Source organism: Furipterus horrens, unplaced genomic scaffold (assembly GCF_987537825.1).
Source record: "Furipterus horrens unplaced genomic scaffold, mFurHor1.1.pri manual_scaffold_17, whole genome shotgun sequence".
Taxonomy (NCBI): domain Eukaryota; kingdom Metazoa; phylum Chordata; class Mammalia; order Chiroptera; family Furipteridae; genus Furipterus; species Furipterus horrens.
Genome location: NW_028327187.1, coordinates 41,048,939 through 41,060,237, shown reverse-complemented (window position 1 = coordinate 41,060,237; position 11,299 = coordinate 41,048,939). Strand labels below are relative to the sequence as shown.

The following is an 11,299-nucleotide window of genomic DNA, read 5'->3' as shown; positions in this document are numbered from 1 at the left end:
TGCTTTAGCAATGATTCAAGACATATAGGATTTTAGGTGCTGTTTGAGAAATTTGGTATAAAGGCATCAACAACCCAGAAAATAAGGTATCTATAAAGTGCAGCCATGGGACATACTGCCTTTTGCTGCACCCAGGACAAAAGTGCCCCAGTGCTATGGGGTACTGGGAAGGGAATTACATCCCAGTCTAGGTTACCAATCCACAATGAGAACTTCCTGTTAGCTTTCCTTAGTAATTAGAGTACAGACATGTACCCAAAGCAAGTGTTCGCTGCTGGGCTCCTGGGCCCTACCCACCGCTAAGCCAGGCTAGTGAAGAAGTAGTAAATTGAGGCAGTAAGGTAATAATTAGACTATGCCTTTCAAAACCACTTGGGCATTTCACAGTGATGCTTAATCCCATTGTATCACCGAGTTCACTAAAAACAGCTCCTCCAGGCCACATATGGGAAACAGTATGACCTGGTGAAAAGATCACCACACTAAAGACTTGGGTTTAAGTCTCAACTCTCCTACTTTCTCTGTGTTTATCCTGAACCAACCCACTTAACTCTCTGACCCTCAATGCCTCCTCTATAAAAGAGAGATTTCTTTCTTACTCTATAGCTAAGTGTGGTATAAAGCAGTGGTTCTCAAACATTCATTGAGTAGTAGAATCTTCTTTTTTCCCCAGATGAAATCCTAGTTGAAACTCTGATAGCAGAAAAGAAGGCAGACGTAGAGCTGCTGTGGTCAAAGCAATCATGGAGCACCTGAGACCTCACCTACTGGGCTCCCAATTCCCCTAACAGGCCTGGTAGAAAGTGGTCTGAAAATCACTTGACCTATCAGAAACAACCCTCCCCCAAAGGAAGGAGTCAGGAAATGAAATCTTTAGTTTCCGTTTACCAGTTAGCTGAAACCCCATCATTAAAGCCATATCTCACTAGGTTAAGGCTTTGATGCCTGAAGAAAGGCCATGCCACACTTCCCTCCAAAAAGTGGTATTCACAGTTCTTGTCAGTAATTTCCATGTGAATAAAGGGCATCAATAAGGACCCCTTCTGTTTCCTTTTTAAGAAGAGAATTTCTACTTACTGGTTTTATCCATCACAAAGGTCATGCATGCTTGTTATAAAAATATAAACAAGGAAAAATAAATAAAAAGGGAAATTTTCCCTTACGAACTCCACCCACACCTGCCACCAAATAATTAACTGATGATCTTCCTTAAACATCCTTCCAGCCTTCTGTGAACACATAGAAATACGTGTGTGTGTACACAAACTTTTTTAAAAAGTGTATTCAACAATTTGCTCTCATTATTCAGTGATATACTGCAGACATCTATGAACACACAAATAGATCAACCTTTTTAAAGAGCTGCTTAGCTTCTGGTTGCAGCTTATGTAAATTATCTAATTTCTTATTGATAGACCTTTCTCTGTGTGTACTTTGTTTGCTATTGCAAGCACTGTTGAAATATAGATCTTTTCAATCTATCTCTTGATTTGAGGGTGATAGTGGAGAATCTGAGGGCCCTGTTTCCTGGTGATGAAAATAACCATCAGCACCACAGCCACAAAGGGTGGAAGGCTGGGGCACCAGAATTCAGCCTGGTCTCTTCTCTCCCCCACTTTTGGTCAGAGGCTCTAAATGATTCTTCTTATCCGTGTACAAGCCTTAGCCAGTGTTTATAAGCACACTGCTTAGAAATACAGCAGTGCTTCCCCAATATTCTCAGAAGTGTGTATTGCCTCCTTGGAATCCATTCCAGCCTTTCTGCATCACCAAAGGAAACAAAATGACCTGCTGAAAATAATTATTCTCCAAGCCTCAAGCCCATCTATCAACCCACCTATGACAGAACTAGACCTTTCAATGACGCTGATTTTCTGACCCTTTGGCCTCTCACTCATCAGTAGGAAGTGGTGCATAACCGGCCTTGAAATTTCTTCAGGGTGAAAGAGTAAAACAGCCATAAACCTCACCTTAATTAGTAACTGATTATACTAACCATGCACATCCATTTTAGAGCTTCCCACTTTACGGGTTTTCAGTCCATTTACTTTTCAAATCCCATCCTGTTGAATATGAAATTTAGTACAAGCCAAGACTTCTCAGTGACTGACATCAATACCAATTTGGAAATAAAACTAAAGAAATACATATCCCATGCCAGAACTGAAGATTGAGTGAAAAATCTACTTTCCCTCTTTCCCAGAGAATGATCGGGTTGGATACCTCTTGAATTCTTAACCAAAACATACTATTTTTCATTTCTAAAATACATTTCTACAAAATATTTCTGTTCAGTGAATTTCTATAGTTTAGCTTTGCAGCAAGGGTAATTTCACTGACCAATTAGTAAGACTCTAAGTGACTAAAAAGAGCAAGACATCTACTAAGCACTGAGAGGCTGCAAAGATAAAAATCCAAGGATTCCTGTCCTCAGGGAGCTTAGACTTTAGTAACTGTATAAGTAAGTCTTGCACACAGCATTAACACAAGGCTGAAGAAGTACATTTCATCACTTTAGGAGGGAAAAAGAGGGGAGCAAGGAATTCAGGTTATAATCAGATCAAGGAAGACTTTCATGGGAGACAAGTTGTCTGAGATGGGCCTTGAACAATAAGCAGGATTCAACCTGGGGTGGGGGTTGTCTCAAAATGAAATGGTTTCAGGATCCCCGCAGAGGCCATAAAGGAGTCTAGATGTGAGAAAAAAAACAAGTGGTGGGATATATGTTGAATGAATCAAAGTATGTCCTCATTTAAAAACAGTATAGATGGTCCTCAAAAGATTTAAAAAATAGAATGACTTTATGATCCAGCAATTTTACTTCTGGGTATTTATCCAAAGAAATCTAAAACATTAATTCAAAAAGATATATGCACCCCTGTGTTCACTGCAGCCAAGATATGGAAGCAAGCTGAGGGCTCATCAATAGACAAGTAGATAAGAAGATGTGGTAGATATATATGATGGAATATTACTTGGCCATAAAAAATAAAATCTTACCATTTGCAACAGCATGGATGGACCTAGAGGATATTATGTTAAATTAAATAAGTCAGTCAGAGAAAGACAAATACCATATTATTTCGCTTATATGGGGAATCTTAAAAAACAAAATAAGTAGACAAACAAAATAGAAACACAGTCCTAGATACAGAAAACAAACTGATGGTTGCCAAGTGGGAGGGGGTTTGGGAAACTGGGTGAAAAAGGTGAAGAGATTAAGGAGTACAAATTTCCAGTTACAAAATAGTCACAGGTATGTAAAGTACAGCATAGGAAATGTAGTCAATAATGCTATAATAACTACATGTGGTGTCAGAGGGTACCAGATTTATCAAGGGAATTACTTCATAAGTAATATAAATATCTATTCACTATGTTGTACAGCTGAAACATAATAATGAAAGTCAACTATAAGTGAAAAATTTTAATTTCTTTTTAGTCTCACTCAAAGACATTTTTTTATTTCTGAGAGAGAGACAGAGAGAGAGAGAGAGAGAGAGAGAGAGAGAGAGAGAGAAGAAACATCAACTTGTTATCTCCCATATGCACCCCAACTGGGGATCGAATCTGCAGCCCTTCAGTGTACAGGACAAGGCTTCTACTAACTGAGCCACACTGGCCATGGCAAAAAAAATTAAAAATAAATAAAAGCATGTAATAAACACTGTGCAAACCAAAGGAAACATACTGGTGGGCAGACACTCGCCTTCAATAGATGCCATTCTGCAACAAAAGGAGAAGAGAATGGGGCATTTCAGGAAGAGGCAATGTTGAAATCAAAGACAAGGAACCTAGAAAGAGTGGACTATTCTTAAAGAAAAGTAAATCAATCAGTTTGACTAGAGCACACTGGGAAAGGGGAGAAGGGATAGGGGTGCAGAGAGGGAAAGGATAAGGAAAACAAGAAGACAGAAGAAAACAACATTCATTTAGATACTACTGGGAATATCACCTACATTGTCCCCTGTGCTCTCTACTACTGCCTTTTTAAACTAGATATTATCATTTCTGATTTAAAGAAAAAGAAAACTCAGATACAAAGAAGTAGGTCAGTTGCCCAAAGCCATGCAGGTAAAAGTAGTAGGGGTGAGAAACAAACCAAAACTTGCCCAATTTCTAAAACTTCTTTCCTTTGTGTTGCATTGAGTGGCATGAGCTAAGGTAGATGAGAAAGGCGAGGCCAGATTGTGAAGAGCCTTGAATGGCAAACCAATTAGTTCAATGAAAAACTTACTTTTTTTTTTTTTTAATTTTTTTTTTATTTTATTTTGGTTTTTCAATTACAGTTGTCCCCTTTTCCCCCAATTTCTCTCCCCCACCCAACCCACCCCCTCTCCCGCAATCATATCCCTCCCCGTTGTCCATGTCCATGAGTCTTTCATACAGGCTCTTTAATTAAACCCTTCCCTTACTTATCCCCCTTCTCTCCCTCTCCCCTCCCCCCTATTGACTGCTATTCTGCTCTTTGTTCTATTTAGTTCCTTTGTTTGTGTTGTTCTCTAGTTTCCTGTATTAGGTGATATCATATGGTATTTTTCTTTCTTTGCCTGGCTTATTTCACTAAGCATAATTCTCTCTAATTCCATCCATGTTGTTGCAAATGGCAGGAGTTCCTTCTTTCTTTCTGCTGCATAGTATTCCATTGTGTAAATGTACCACAGTTTTTTGATCCACTCATCTACAGATGGGCACTTAGGTTGTTTCCAGCACTTAGCTATTGTAAACAGTGCTGCAATGAACATAGGGGTGCATAAGTTCTTTTGAATTGGGGTTTCAAGATTCTTTGGGTATAATCCTAGTAGTGGAGTCATTGGTTCAAAAGGCAGTTCCATTTTTAATCTTTTGAGGTAATTCCATACTGTTCTCCATAGTGGCTGCACCAGTCTGCATTCCCACCAACAGTGCAGTAGGGTTCCCGTTTCTCCACATCCTCGCCAGCACTTGTTGCTTGTTGATTTGTTGATGATGGCCATTCTGACTGGTGTAAAATGGTATCTCATTGTGGTTTTTATTTGCATCTCCCTGATGGCTAATGATGTTGAGCATTTTTTCATGTGTCTATGGACCTTCTGTATGTCCTCTTCGGAGAAGTGTTTGTTCAGGTCCCTTGCCCATTTTTTAATTGGGTTGTTTGTTTTCTTGATGTTGAGTCGTATCAGCTCTTTATATATTTTGGAAATCAGTCCCCTGTCTGTGATGTCATTGGCAAATATGTTTTCCCATATGGTTGGTTTCCTTTTCATCTTGCTGATGTTTTCTTTTGCTGAGCAGAAACTCTTCAGTTTGATGTAATCCCATTTATTTATTTTTTCCTTTATTTCTCTTGCTTTAGGAGATGTATCCGTGAAGAGATTGTTATGTGAGATATCTGATATTTTCTTGCCTATGTTTTCCTCTAGGACTTTTATGGTGTCACGGCTTACATTTAAGTCTTTGATCCATCTTGAGTTTATTCTCGTGTGTGGTGTAAGTTGGTGGTCTAGTTTCATTTTTTTGCAGGTCCCTATCCAGTTCTCCCAGCACCATTTGTTAAAGAGGCTCTTCTCACTCCATTTTATGTTCCTTCCTCCTTTATCAAAGATTAGTTGACCATAGAGGCCTGGGTTTATTTCTGAACTCTCTATTCTGTTCCACTGATCTATATGTCTGTTCTTATGCCAGTACCATACTGTTTTGATTACAGTGGCTTTGTAGTATTGTTTGATATCTGGTGTTGTGATTCCTCCTGCTGTGTTCTTCTGTCTCAAGATTGCTTTTGCTATTTGGGGTCTTTTTTGGTTCCATATGAATTTATGGAGTATTTGTTCTAGGTCTGTGAAATATGTCATTGGTATTTTAATAGGGATTGCATTGAATTTGTAAATTGCTTTGGGTAGTATGGCCATTTTGATGATGTTGATTCTTCCCATCCAAGAACATGGTATTTGCTTCCATTTATTTGTTTCTTCCTTAATTTCTTTCTTCAATGTTATGTAATTTTCAGAGTACAGGTCTTTTATCTCTTTGGTTAAGTTTACTCCTAGGTACTTCATTTTTCTTGTTGCTATAGTAAATGGTATTTTCTTTTTTGTCTCTGTCTCTGCTATTTTATTGTTGGTGTACAGAAATGCCTTAGATTTCTGTATATTTATTTTGTACCCTGCGATTTTGCCAAATTCACTTATTATATTGAGTAGTCTTTTAGTGGAGTTTATAGGATTTTCTAGGTATACTATCATGTCATCTGCATATAATGAAAGTTTTACTTCCTCTTTCCCAATTTGGATGCTTTTATTTCTTTTTCTTGTCTGATTGCTGTGGCTAGGACTTCCAACACTATGTTGAAAAGGAGTGGAGAGAGTGGACAACCTTGTCTAGTTCCTGAGTTCAGGGGGAATGCTTTCAGTTTTTGTCCACTGAGTATGATGTTGGCCTCAGGCTTCTCGTATATAGCCTTAATTATGTTAAGATATGCTCCCTTTATTCCCATTTTGCTGAGTGTTTTCATCATAAATGGGTGTTGTACTTTATCAAATGCTTTTTCTGCATCTATTGATATGATCATGTGATTTTTGTCTTTCATTCTGTTTAGGTGATGTATTATATTTATTGATTTGCGAATATTAAACCATCCTTGCATCCCTGGAATGAAGCCCACTTGATCATGATGTATGATCTTTTTGATGTATTGCTGGATCCTGTTTGCCAATATTTTATTGAGGATTTTAGCATCGATGTTCATCAGTGATATTGGCCTGTAGTTTTCTTTCTTTGTTGTGTCTTGACCTGGTTTGGGGATTAGGATAATACTGGCTTCATAGAAAGAGTTTGGGATTTTCCCCTCTTCTTGGATTTTTTGGAACAGTTTGAGGAGGATAGGAGTTAGTTCTTCCCTGAATGTTTTGTAGAATTTGCCTGTGAAGCCATCCGGTCCAGGGCTTTTGTGTGCCGGGAGATTTTGGATTACTGTTTCAATTTCCTTTTTTGTTATTGGTTTGTTGAGACTTTCCACTTCTTCTTGATTTAGTTTTGGAAGGTTGTATGTTTCTAGAAATTTGTCCATTTCTTCTAGATTGTCAAATTTCTTGTCATACAGTTGTCTGAAGTAATTTCTAACTCGTCGTCGGCAGCCGTCCATCTCGAGAGACGATGGTGTAGCTTCTTAAGAGTCTATCTGCACCGCCGAGAATGGCTGTGCAGTCCGACTCGGGAGTGACATGGTATCTGTCTCCTCCCGTGTTGAATCGACATCTTGCGATGACGCTGGAGTGTCCTCTCCAGTGAAGCTACAGAGCCTGGGCAGGGTGATATGGAGGGTCTGCTGTTGCCCATGCAGCAGACCCCCCCTCTCTTCGCAGCTGAAGGATCCAAGGGAAAGACGGAGTCAATACAGCTTGGCTTCAGGTGCGCCGCAGGAGTTGCCGGTGTTGACTACAACGTCAAACCGCCTTAGGGACTCCGGCTCCGGATTTTCTGTCGGGGTTTACTCCCTTAGCCTTTCCCCTGAGGAGGTATGCCGCAAGGCAGCGGAGGTTTTTTGGAGTCAGAGTTTTCCTTCTCTGATGTGCCCTGACTGGAAGATCGAACCAGCGACAGAAAATAAGGAGTAATAAAAACACCCACCTCGGGGTGGTTCTGAGAACTGAATGAGGTCCATGCAAAACAGGTCACCTCTACCTTCTGTTTTCAGTCCACAAAAAAATTATACCCGTTATTATCATCAATAATAACAATAATCACTGTGTTCACAGTGCTTAGTTCAGGCTTGGCACATAATAACTTTCAAATGTTTGAGTATATCAATAAGTGATCGTGTTTATTCTCTTTATGAAGCATTTTTATTCATATTAACATTTTTGAAAAGAACTAATTAATATAATTTGAATAAATGGAAATAGAAACACTTTTATAATTAGATAACCTGACAGTGACTTTATTATTTTAGTGAAGATTCGAAAATTTAATAAAGCCAAACCACAGCCTGATATACTTGAAGAAGAAAAAGTCTACACTTACCCCAGCAATAGTACTTCAGAGACTGGATTCAGGTAAGCTTTGGGTGGAAAGAAACAGTTCAGAGAGAGAATTAAGTACTACACCCCCCCGTCACCCCACCCCTACCCCTAGAAGACTAGAAGCCATTCTGCTTGGGAATTATGACTGCATAGGTGCTTTTAGAATTAGGTTTAACGGTGCTTCAGTCAGATGAAAGAATCTCATTTTGGAATATTGCCTTGGCTTATAAATATCTACAAAAAAGTAACAAATGCAATATGCTGTACTTTCACCAGTTTTCAACTGGTAGGGACCCATCTGCAAAAAGACTAGTGAGAATTGGTGAATATGTGTAACCTATTAATATCTTGATTCTTTGCAGGACTATTTCAAGTCTAGAAGAAATTGTTGAGAAGCAAGGAGACATTATCGTGTACCTGAAGCGACACAATGCCCTGTTGAGTAAGCGGTTGTTGGCTTTGACGTCCTCTGACCTAGGCTCTCATCCAAGTAGAATGTGAGAGTTCAAGGTCAAGGCAGGAATTGCAGAGGGAGCGAGACTTAATTTCATACTACCTGACAAGCTGCCATAGCAAATTGCGGCTTTTGCCAATAACACTTTACCATTTTTGTTGGAAACCTGAATTTGGTTCTCACCTGTGTGGCTGTTTAATATGAAGGGCTTGTGGATCATGTGAATGGTGACTTGTAGTCTTGGTAAATGAAGGAGAATGTCTGTTTTGCACATTTTGAAATTATTTAACTGCCTGCTTTATTTCAGGACCAAAGATACAGTTTAAACATCTCCTGGGCCAACACTTCTTCCACATGAATAATTTGGCTATCTATAGAGGGAGTCTGACATGCCAATGTATTTAAATAGGAATTTGATCAAATAAGTTTTTCCCACTTTTAAGCTGACAGGGAAGTCATTTCTTGTGTTAATGTTTCTTCCCATGGAGCCTAAGCATACATTTTATATGCTTGTGTGGTATTGGATGGCAGCTTGGCCATTGTAGAATCAAGTTATTACTGGTGATTTACTAGGCAAGCTCCTATAGTTTTCCATTCTCCAGAAATAAGATATGAAGATTAGCTGGATCAGTGTCAGACTGACCAGTTAGACTAACCATTGCTGCTGCATCTATAGTACCTTCCAGTGGCAACAGCCGAAATACTAGAAGACTTTTGTGGATTGAGCGTTGGCCCATGAGCCAAGTGTCACTGGCTCGATTCCCAGTCAGGGCACATGACTAGGTTGCATGTCAGGTCCCCAGTTTGGGGCGCAAGTGAGAGGCAACCACACAGTGATGTTTCTCTCCCTTTCTCGTCTCTCTACAAATAAAATAAAATTATTTAAAAAAAATATATACATAGACTTTAAACTTTCTCTTTATTTTTTTTGCCCTTTCTTCAGGAAGTTGCCATGTATTTCAATATTGACTCTACCTTCACTGGATCAGTAAGTCCAGTGATAGCAAAGGGGTCTTCTGTGGCTTTAAGTTCGTCTAAAAAGGACACCTCTTTTAGTCTCGGGTTATACTTAAGAATTATGAATAGGAGTAAAATGCCCTATCAACTTCTGTACAGATATCAAACATATCTAATTCTCCAGAGAAAGTGAAGCATTTTTATGAGTAAATGGCACTACTCCTGTTTTCCTAGTGTGGCCCCTTTATCAGTTGCCATTGGCGCCTTAACATGCTGCCTTAAAAACACTTTCGGCAGAAAGCTTAACATGAGGGGAGGGGATGATGTATGCTGCCAATTTGTTTTATTTTTAATCTTTTGTATTTAGCTGAATAATCAGTATTTGGTTTGAAAACCCTTAACCCAGACACAACTATCTGGCAAGGGAGGTAGTCATTTAATCACACCCACTGTTACTTATCAGGGCCAACACCTGTTTCCTTTAGAGACAGCCATTGAGGGGCATTCGAAGAGTTTTCTGCTAAGGTAAAGGTGATGGTATGTCACCTGCAGGCAATACCACCGAGTCCCCAAAATGACAAGAGCCACAGACTAAAGCCAAAGGGAGGGGGTAAAATCAGGAAACTTGGAGACAATCTGAATTTTAAAAATATACTTTAATTTCTAACTATCATTTGTATTTCTGAGGTATCAGTCGTGATTTCTCCTCTTTCATTTCTGATTTTGTTTATTTGTGTCTTCACTCTTTTTTTCTTGATTAGACTGGCTAGAGGCTTGTCGATTTTGTTGATTTTTTCGAAGAACCAGCTCCTAGTTTTGTTGATCTTTTGGATTGTTTGTTTAGTCTCTATGTCATTTAGTTCTGCTCTGATCTTGATGATTTCATTCCTTCTTCTTGCCCTAGGCTTTGTTTGTTGTTGTTGTTCTAGTTCTTGTAGCATTGTGGTTAGGTTTTTTATTTGAGATTCTTCTAGCCTTTTCAGATATGCCTGTATTGCTATAAACTTCCCTCTCAGGACTTTTGCTGTGTCCCACAGGTTTTGGGTTGTTGTGTGCTCATTATCATTAGTTTCTAGAAATTTCTTGATTTCTTCTTTGATGTCATTGTTAACCCATTCATTATTTAATAGCATGTTATTCAATCTCCATGAGTTTGGGTGTCTTTGATTCTTTTCTCTGAGGTTGATTTCTAGTTTCAGGGCATTGTGATCTGAAAAGATGCTTGATATGATTTCAATTTTCTTGAATTTGTTGAGGCTTGTTTTGTGACCTATCATGTGGTCTATCTTTGAAAATGTCCCATGTGTACTTGAAAAGAATGTATATTTTGCTTCTTTGGGGTGGAAAGTTCTATATATATCAGTTAGATCCATGTGGTTTAGTGTGTTGTTCAATGCCTGTATATCCTTGGTGTTTCTTTGCTTTGATGATCTGTCTATTGTTGATAATGGAGTGTTGAAGTCCCCTACTATGAGTGTGTTGTTGTTGATATCCTTTTTGTGGTCTTCTAGTATTTGCTTTATGTATTTGGGTGCTCCTATGTTGGGTGCATATATGTTTATCAAAGTCATATCTTCTTGATGGATTGTTCCTTTAAGTATTATGAAGTGTCCTTCTTTGTCTCTTTTTATTGTCCTTGCTTTGAAATCCATTTTGTCTGATATGAGAACTGCTACCCCGGCTTTTTTTTCCGGTCCGTTTGCTTGGAATATTTTTTTATATCCCTTTACTTTCAGTCTGTGTAAACCTTTTGTTTTGAGGTGTGTTTCTTGTAGACAGCAAATATGTGGGTCCTGTTTTCTTATCCATTCCATTACCCTATGTCTTTTAATTGGAGCATTTAATCCATTTACATTTAAGGTTATTATTGACGTGTATTTATTCATTTCCC

General features: G+C 38.7%; 1 long non-coding RNA gene across 1 annotated transcript; it reads left to right on the top strand.

Moving 5' to 3' along the window:
• The first annotated feature begins 7,931 nt into the window (after positions 1-7,931).
• LOC149990896 (uncharacterized) lies at positions 7,932-8,720 on the top strand. Its single transcript, XR_016508594.1, has 2 exons — positions 7,932-8,030; positions 8,360-8,720. It is a non-coding gene; the product is annotated as an uncharacterized LOC149990896 (long non-coding RNA).
• Positions 8,721-11,299: the final 2,579 nt, after the last annotated feature.